This window comes from Metopolophium dirhodum, chromosome 6 (assembly GCF_019925205.1).
Source record: "Metopolophium dirhodum isolate CAU chromosome 6, ASM1992520v1, whole genome shotgun sequence".
Lineage (NCBI taxonomy): Eukaryota > Metazoa > Arthropoda > Insecta > Hemiptera > Aphididae > Metopolophium > Metopolophium dirhodum.
The window spans coordinates 37294541-37304917 of NC_083565.1; the positions used below are offsets into that span (position 1 = coordinate 37294541).

The window sequence follows — 10377 nt, forward strand, 5'->3', positions numbered from 1 at the left end:
TTATTTTTGTTACTTTTAATTTTCTTTCAAACTCATATTTAATCATCTAAGTGCCCTTCTTACAATGTTCGGTAAAGTGTCGATTAACGCTAACCAACTAATAACAGATTATATTACTGTCAAAATCGGACGGTTAAGTATCGGTTAATCTTAACCGGAAATTGTAAGAACCGCCCTAAGTCTACTTGTAATATTGACAGTTGGTGTTTTATTAACCACAAATTGTATATTTAAATATTCAAAGAGTTCACCTGAACATGATGATATTTTATCGCTGCATCGACTATTTACATATTCCAAAATTCTATACTTTGAATTAACTGCATAACATCTTTTTCTGTCTTAGTCGAGTATCTGTAAAATGCATACAGTTAAAAAAAAAATCAATCAATTGTGATTAAATATTTTGAAAATTATAACTGATTAGTAATGGTAATTATTTTTAATAATATTTTGAGTATAACCTTAAAACACCATATTTAATAATCAAAATTGTAGCCATACTAACTAGTATAGTTTTCATATTATTTTAGCCTAAAATGACCGCAGGTTTCAAAACGGGCTTTATTGCTGTAAACCTTTACAACAATTAGGACATATTATATGCAAATTACGAAAAACTAAGGTTATCAACCCAAGTACCTGTAGAGCATAACTTTAATTATTTTATAAAGAAAACAATGAATTAGGGGCTCTATTAAAATTAATAAGATAAGACGTCTAGAAAACATACCATTTTAAATTTGTATAAAGTACTAAAAGAGTGGAATTCAAAATAAAGATTTCTATACTATACAATTTTAACTATTCATTGCTAACAATAATAAAATATACATTAACCAAATAATATTAAAGTTAATAAATTTGATAACTTACTCATTTTTGATTCTAATAATTGTTTTTCATCAACACAATTTTTCAACTTTGTGTTATTACAGTTAATATCAACAAAAACAGCTCCTTTCGTGTAGATTCTAATAATAAATAAATAATAATAACAATAATAATAAAATGTACAACAAATAATATAATAAAAACTAATAAGTATAAATAATATTAGTTTTAAGTTATAACTCAATATTTACACTCTATGACAGAAGGGGTTTAATAGAAAATGTTGTTTTCTTCGGAATAAAATCTTTGAATATGACTGGTAAAACCTAGAATACAATAGTTGTTATCACATTAAGTGAATAATTAAATTTAGGCGTTTAAAATGTAAATAACTTTACTTACTAATGGTTCATACATAAAATAATATGGAAGGACACAAACAGATTTTCTAATTTAGTTTCATAAACATTTCCATAATCAATTAATTGAATTATGGTTTTGTCAGTTAGCAATTCATTGAAACTAATTAGTTTCCCTCTGAACCTTAATAAACACAGAAAATAATTTATAAAAGTTAGACACTTGCTGCATGTTGTGTATAATATAACTAAAGTACATTATTTCTTAATTATATACTAAAAAATTACCATTTGCCTTCAATTTCAACAGCTACTATTTTTAATCCTTCAAATTGTGTAACTTTATTAAATAAGCTACTCTCTATATTTATTGCATGTCTTTCTTTCGTTTTTCCATTTTATGATAGGTTGACAACAAAGTATACATTTTTAAAATGACTGGGTTGCAAATAAATCTATTAAATTAAAATAAATATTATAATCTTTAATATTTAAAAAAAAAAAAAAAGATTATCATTGGTAGGTAGTAGATATGATTTTACTGATATTCAGTTCAGTCAGTTTAGTGTTAGGCATGTAAGTGGTATTTTTTCCATACTATGTATTATTGTTTTTATATTTATCTAATGTTTAACATATTAATATACATTTTGGTCACAATCTTATTTTGGTGCATTATTTAGCAGTTTATATAACTGATATGTTTGTGAGTTTCGGAATTAATTATTTCATAAACGTTACATTAATAATAAAGTAAATATTCAATAAATAGCTCTTTCATCTGATTAACCTACTTCCTTATTGGTTCCTATAAATGTATTCTTTATGATTATTAAAGTTATTTTAGAAATAATAGATCTACGATTTTATCAGAAGGTAATTGTGATGGACTAGCATATGTTGAAATTCTTATTTTTTTTAAAAAAGAATTATAGAGAATAACATGCTGCAAGAATCAGGATATACACTACCTATACACAGGTTTAACAGTATGCACTACTTTAATAATTTCACTTTAATAGTTAATTTATGTTATAAATCATTGTTTTATAAGATAAAGAAGGTATAATATTGTAACACTAAATAGTTTTATTATTTCAAAACTGTGCGGAGTATGATAACGGAATCGTTGTTTCCAAACTACTGAGCAATAAGTTGTTTTAAGCATAATACTCTAAACAATTCAAACATAATATCAAAGAAACATAGTGTCAACAAAGCGTAATGTAGTAGTGTAAAAAAATTATAAAGAGTAGCATAATGCAAAATGTATAATATATAATATCAAGTGTTTAGTTTAGATACATTGAGTTTAAGAGTATTTAAGTACATAGTACATAAGGAACATGAACAAAAGTAATCCATAGAAATCGCTAACTCTAACCCTAGGCACCAACTTTGTGTCATAAATTGAAGTGTAATGATGTTAGTATATCTAACTTATCTCTAACCAACAGTAATGGGGATAGAGAACCAGCACTTGACATCAATCAAAAACTTATGCAGCACAGTATAATATATTAAAGAGTAGTGTATGTATAGAATTGTTTGTGTACCTATACCAAATATCTTATTGCTTTTAAGAGAAATAAATCTGTATCCCTAGCTGAATATAAACAAAATAAACTTAACTTTAAATTTGTGACTAAATGTTGTTAATATATTTGGCAATAATGTGTTGTGATTGTTAATAAGAATGTATCTTTTTCTAGTTACTCATTAAAGTATTTGTAACTAATTGAAAATGGTTGAATGCAATCAAAATACAAAATTTATAAATGAATGTTGTCAGTGTGCAGGTAAATCTACAATGACATAAGGCTAATCAAATAGTGCAATTAATTATTACAATATTGGAATAATAACATGTGTACTTGCTAGCTGATTTTGAGAAACTAAATGTCAATGTTATGAATCAATGTGAACATGGTTTGTTTGTAGTGTATAGTAATACAAATGTGAATTATTCAGTAAAATTAATTTAATATATTACTCAAAAGCCTGTGCGAATAGATTTATGTCCCGTAACAGGTCGTCTAAGTCTTTGAGCACACTTGACAATAGACAATGTGTGGCAGGCAGTAGTTGCTGCTGCTCCATACAAGTCTGGTTTGCCTCACAGGATTCAACGAGATACAGCTGGCAGTATCTGCGTTGAATAAGATTGTTCCGGATCAAGTCATTACTTGTCGTCCAATATCGCTGAACAGTGAACACATTCGATCACCGACCTGGCAAGCGTGGTGTGTTGAGGTCGGTCGAGAACGCAGCAAATGCCAGCGGATGTTATTTCGGTAGTGTCTGCCTTTCACCGAATCTTCAACCAACAACCTCTGTATCTTCAACCAACAACCTCTGTAGTAAATGCGGTGCAGGTATCAACACACACGGTCCTGAAACGGCCATCAGACCGTCATTGCAGCATGTAGAAAAATGATTTAGGTTGTTTGCTTGCACCTAAAGATAACATTGTTAACATATTTGCACAAATTATAAATTTATAACATGAAAAAAAAAATTAGCAGCTATCAAAAATGTATTTATGTATGTTCCTATAACCTATACATATTTGGTGCCTCAGTTAGAATAATGTAAGAGTAAGGGCTAGCTAAGAGGGTTTTTATTCCAATCTAATTTATTTTTTAACTGAGAAAATCTGTTATTTAAAATTATAAAATGTTATCATTGCCTTGACCATAAGCGTCAGCTTAAAGAAGGTCGATTAATTATGTAATTTTGTTCTTTTTAATGTGTAAATATTGATAAATATGTAAAATTAAATTAAATTAAAATGTGTAATATAATCTTAGCTGTCACAAAGAATGAATCATCATTGATAGCATCAACCATTACAATATTGTCTGAAAAATCAGTATAAGTTCCTATATTTGGGGCTGGAGGCAAATATTGGACATGCTTAATATTGCCATTGGTGTCATCATAGACTGAAGGCCTGAATGTCCTTCACCTTTTGTTCAGTATCACTCAAGATCAGTATAAGATCAAATAAATATATAGTTTAATAAGATTATATTATTAATATTGAAATTAACGTTATCTATGGGAATAATATTATGTGAGAAATCAAATAAAACTTAAATAAACATACCTGGTCCAGTAATGATGTTTGTGGATGTCAATGTCGAAGACTTGGCAGTTTTGATACATCCTTGCCAATCTCCCTGCCCCTAAACAGTGAACACATTCGGTACCCAATCTGGTAAGCATGGTGTGTTGAGGTCGATGGAGAACGCAGCAAATTCCTAACCTAACCGGCGTATGTTATTTTGTTAGCGTCTGCCTTCCACTGAATCTTCAACCAACAACCTCTGTAGTAAATGCGGTGCAGTTGTCAAGACACGCGGTCCTGAAACAGCCAACAGACCGTCATTGCAGCATGTAGAAAAATGATTGAGAGTCGTTTGCTCGCACCTAAAGTGGCAGGCCCTACAATACGCAGACGTAATTCAACACGCCTATGTTGTGAGGGTGCTGTACGCCAGCCGGTCAATTTAGCAGCGGCATATGTCCAACAACCGGAGCAATTTGTTCAACCTGAAATTTAAGAGACATGATTGTATTTTGTTTTTGCTTTATCAACATTAAATTAATAATATAATAATACAAAATATTTACTGACCTATTCAATGTCCAATGACATATAGTGGTGAAATGTCGAAAACACCAACAAAATTATCATCATATGATACCACTACGACTTGAACTGGTACTTGTTTGTCTCCGTTCATGAAAACTTCAACGATTTCAACGTTGTTGTCGTCAATCGCGAATTGCACTTGCTCAACTTTGTCGTCGTCCATCATGACTTAAACTGTTCTCTTCCAACAAAACTTCATCCATCTGGACTTGTACACCGGCATCGATATTTTCCACATGATCTTCTCGTTCTCGGTGAGGTCCGGCTACCTATAGAATCATTATAATACAAAATATTTATTCAATGAGTATTTGTGTTTTACCGTTCTTTCGATAATCCAGTGCTGCTGTAAGCGTAATAGATGTGATAAGAAAGTATAATGATGTTGTGTCCATGGATAATATAAGAACTTATCAATAGAAATTTTAGTGATACGGTTTTAACGTTATATGGGGCCAATATTGATATTATGATAATTGATAAATGATAATAAATAAAATGTATGATTAATTAGTAATAATTAACGATCTATATTATTCTATATTCTAATTAATTTACCTATTACTTTGTTTAGGGCTCGTTTTACAATCATAGTTTAAACCTCGGTTACATTTAACCCACTGATTTTACCGGCCGAATTCCGCGGTTTAACCTAATGTAATACTGGCCTTATTGGCATGTCACCGGTCAATACAATAATAATGGCAGATGAGGTTATCGATGAACTGAGTATCCAAAAAATTAGAAAACTGGATTTTGAATTATAACTATTTTTTTTGTTTATTGTATTAAACACGGGATTGGAGCTAGTATGAATTTAAAATAAATGCTATTAAGTATTAGGTACCTACTATACAGTTTGTGTTAATTCTTATTACGCCTTGATCCACGCTTATTTCAATAGGTAACAAGTTGTTCAACAGGGATTTCAACAATTTATATTATGTACTTACGGGTAGTAAAAGTAACGTGTTACTGTAATGACGTTACTTTGATTGTAACGCGTTACGTAATTTCATTAGAATTATTTACAAGTAACAAAAATGTAATGGAAATTACTTTTGAAAAGTAATTTCTATAGAATAACTTTTTCATTTGAAAAGTAATGTAATTTAATTACAATTTTATTTAAGTTACGAGTAAAGTAACTTAATTACATTTATCTCTTAATAACGAGTAAAGTAACTTAATTACTTTTTAAAAGTAACTTATCACCACTGATTATTATATATTTCATCCCCCCTAGCAAAATTCCTAAATACACCACTGCACAAAGTGGTGATCATACCTATTTATTTAGTAATGGGTTTTATTATAATCCAGGTACCCGACATTTATATTGCGGTCGACCACAAGATGGAGAGATGAAATTCACCCTTATCATTGTGTGAACCATACTATAGCCTTCAGTGATATTATAGTAACAGGTGACCGACCATCCCGGGGGACCATGTTTCATGTGTCACTACTGATATGGGTGGGCGTGTGGTTTTTAACTTTTTTGACTGCGTTCAGGAAGGCGGTGCACACTTAAACCTACGTATTCAAAAAGCCAGGAAAATTCCCTACAAGATGACCATAATTCTAAAATGTATACAGTGTAAGACTGGCACACTTTTGGCCCATGGTTCATTTTTTTTAAAGGGCCCCATAGTGAAATACAAAGGCCCCAAAATAATGTACTTAACATTTTGTTGAAAAACGTTCTCACCATTTTTTTCTTTAAAAATACATTTATTCAAATTATGATTTGAATAAAATTTTTAAGCATACCTAAATACCACATATTTTTCAAATTCCTGATATTTTTTTACTACTTAAGGAGGGTTCTGTGGCGATACAAACTTCTGTTTTTCAAATTATAACCACACTTTTTTACTGCAAATTATTTAGCAAGTGAATTTCTTCAACATTTTGATGTATCAAAATCAAAAGATAAAATGATTACTCTTAACTTTGACTGAAACTTGAATGAAATCTAAATCTGTATAACAAAAAAAAAAACAAAGGTACATACGAATAAATAAAAACCTGCCGATTAAAGTGACCAGCGTAATCAATGTACAACGTAATTCGATAACTTTCAAAATTATAACTTTAGATACTACCTATGCAAAATCATTGTAGATTTACGCTCATTTTTTTTAGATTCTGAGCGGAGCAATGAATGTATTAATTTTACAATGATGTGTGTATTTTTAAAATTTTTTTTTATTGTGTTTCATCACCGTTGGGGGCAGTACAACTCCTTGGTTTTTCTTCAACAGTATCTTATTTGATGGGAAAGTGAATCTTATTCTTAAATTTTGAATTTGACAATTATTAATATCGTATATATATATTAATTATACTATAAAAAAAAAAAAAACTAAAATCGTTATTCTTGGTTATTTAATATGTAATACCTATATAATAATAATTTAAATATAAAATAACTATAAAAAACTGTTTTTATATATTATTTTAAATTTTTGGTTACAGAATTAAACCTACTTCTGTGGAACCTTGTTTTAAATTTTCAATCTTTAGCTATAAAAGTTGAACATTTTATAAATTTACAAGTACAAAATAATTATTAAATTTCAAATTTGATAAATTTTGTCAAAATTCGAACTTTAAATGCTTATAAAAAAAAATGATGCCTATTTTTTTTTAATATTTTTCAACTGCTATTGTAACATTATATTGAGAGCCTTGCATTAAAGTTTTACGCCTTTTTACCAAACAAACAAAATTTCATTGATATTTATAGAAAAAAAACTAAAAAAATTGAACACTGACTATGTCCGTAAACAGCTCAAAAAGAATCAAATTATTTTATACATTTTATCGTGTATAGAAAATGCTGATATAAACATTCAGTGAAATTTTCAAGTAACTAAAGTCATTCGTTTTTTAATTACAACAAAATAAGAAAATCGTTACAATTTCAAATGTTGTAAAAATTTGAATTTCAAACGCTCATAAAAATTTAATTTGACTTTCTTGTAGACATTTTTTTTTTGATAAAGGTAGACAAACTCATGAGGAATCTTGTATTACATTTTCAAATCTTAGATTTAAAAAGAAAGTTTTTTATGAATTTCTAACTCAAAATAATTTGCAAATTTTCGTCATTTTTACGTACTTTGTCAATATTTGAATTTTAAATGCTTATAAAAAAAAATTGGGACTATGGAATTTTAATTTTTTTCATCTGCCTTTGAAACAATAACCTAAGAGTCTTCTGTTAAATTTTCAGGCTTTTTTAACCAACAAAAAAATGTGTATTGATATTTATAGAAAAAAAAACTGGAAAAATTGGAAACTGAAAATGTCTGTAAACGGCTCAAAATAAGTCAAAATATTTGGAAAATGTTATGGTGTATAGAAAATGCTAATATAAACATTCAGTCAAGTGTCATGTACCTACGGTCATTTGTTTTAGAGTTGCACCAAAAACCGAAATCGATTTTCTCAAAAACAGATTTTGCGTGAAAATTCCCGTTTTTCCTTCATTTTTATTTGATTTTTCACGTCGCTTTTGAAAACTACTGGGAAATTTGTCCTCCCAAAGTACCAACAAGATTCACTTTCCTATCAGAAAAGTTACTGTTGAAGAAAATCCAAGCATTTTTACTGTCCTAAAAGGTGATGACAGACACAAAAATAAAATAAAAAAAATAAAAAAAAAACACACATCATTATAAAATCAATACATTCATCGCTTCGCTCAGAATCTAAAATTGAAAATTGAAAATGTACGTTAACAGCTCAAAATAAGTCAAAATATTTTGAACATTTTATCAATTATAGGAATCGATAAAATAAACATAATATGGTATACATTTCAAGTATCTACAGTTATTCCTTTTTTAATTGCAGCAACATAAAAAAGTCAAGTAAGTATCCAATCTTGTAAAAATTTGAACTTCAACAAACGCTCATAAAAATTTAATTAGACTTTCATGAAGACATTATTGTTTTTATGAAATTAGGCACACCTTTGAGGAATCTTGAATTCAATTTTTAAATCTTACATTTAAATAAAATCATTTTCATGAATTTCTTACTCAAATTAGTTTGCAAATTTTTTAGATTTTTACGTATTTTGTCAAAATGTGAACTTTAAATGCTTATGAAAAATTGTGAATATGTATTATTAATATTCTTCTACTGTCATTGTTACCATATATTAAGATTCCCGTATTAAATTTACAAGCTTTTTTACAGTTTGGATATTTCATACTACTAATATTTATATTGTTTTTACTTATTAGTTATTATTAATACCATAGCCGGTAAGTTGAATTAATATTATAAAATTACAACAAATTAACTAAAATCGTTATTCTTGGGTGTTTAATATGTAATTTCGTTCGAATTTGAACACAAAATAACTGTAAAAAAACTGCGTTTTTATATTTTTGAGATTTTTTGGTTACAGAATAACCTACTTATACGTGGCTCTTTGTTGTAAGTTTTCAATTCTTAGCTGTAAAAGTTGAACATTTTATAAGTTTTAACTACAAAATCGTTTTTAAAAGATGTTTTTTATAGAAGGATGCAGGCTTGCCGGGAAAAAACATTCCTGACGAAAAACTATAATTTATAATATATTAATTAACAGTTATTTTAGCCTAAACATCCAATTCGTATTCCATCATACTGATCAATAATACTAATCGAATAATAATAGTAATCCAATAATACTTTTTAAAACTGATTTGAATTCGTTATGTTGTCAAATTGAGACTGGTCTACTTTTCCCAATTTAATTATTTTCATTACTTTTCATATTTACTTAAATACATTAAATACTTTAATACATTTACTTATTTACTTTTATTTCGAAAAGTTCCACTAAAATGTATTTGTAATCTATAATAGTTAGAAAGGTTAGTAAATAGTTTTGTTGGAAAAGTTAGTAAATAGATTGAAAACTATTAGACATTTTAAATTTGGACCTCCGGAAAGCACCAACTTGATTCACTTTCCCATCAAACAAGATACTGATGAAGATCGAAGCAGTTTTATTGCCCCAACCGTGATGAAAAACAAACACACATCATTAATTGAATAATTAATGTAATCAATACATTCATCATCGCTCTCCTCTCAGAATCTAAAAATTAAAAATTAAATAATTACAAGAAAAAATATTTAAAAATATATTATTTTAAAAACCATTGTTTTGCAATAAATTGTAACCATGTAAAAAGATATTTAATATTTTTTTGAAATCATGAGTAGTTCATGATAAAATAATCATCCTGTATAGTGTATACACATATAATATATTATATATGTATTTTTTAATGGTATGTAAGTCAGGGGCTAGAATACTGTGTCCCCTGACACACTTTGTGTCCCCTGAATGAGAAACGTGTGTCCCAAGTTTTATAACGTGTTTTTAGTTTTGTAGAAATAACAAACATTAATGATTTAATATTTGAATTCACTTGTTACCTATTTTGTTGACTTAAGTTGACTACCTAATTATTTTACTTCTATACTATGGACAAGTTCGTTATAAAAAAGGTGGAT

General features: G+C 28.1%; 2 pseudogenes; both read right to left on the reverse strand.

Annotated features, from left to right (window-relative positions):
• Positions 1-883: 883 nt before the first annotated feature.
• Positions 884-1452, reverse strand: LOC132947784 (uncharacterized; annotated as a pseudogene).
• Positions 1453-4483: 3031 nt separating this feature from the next.
• LOC132947785 (uncharacterized) lies at positions 4484-5017 on the reverse strand (annotated as a pseudogene).
• Between the last annotated feature and the right edge of the window lie 5360 nt (positions 5018-10377).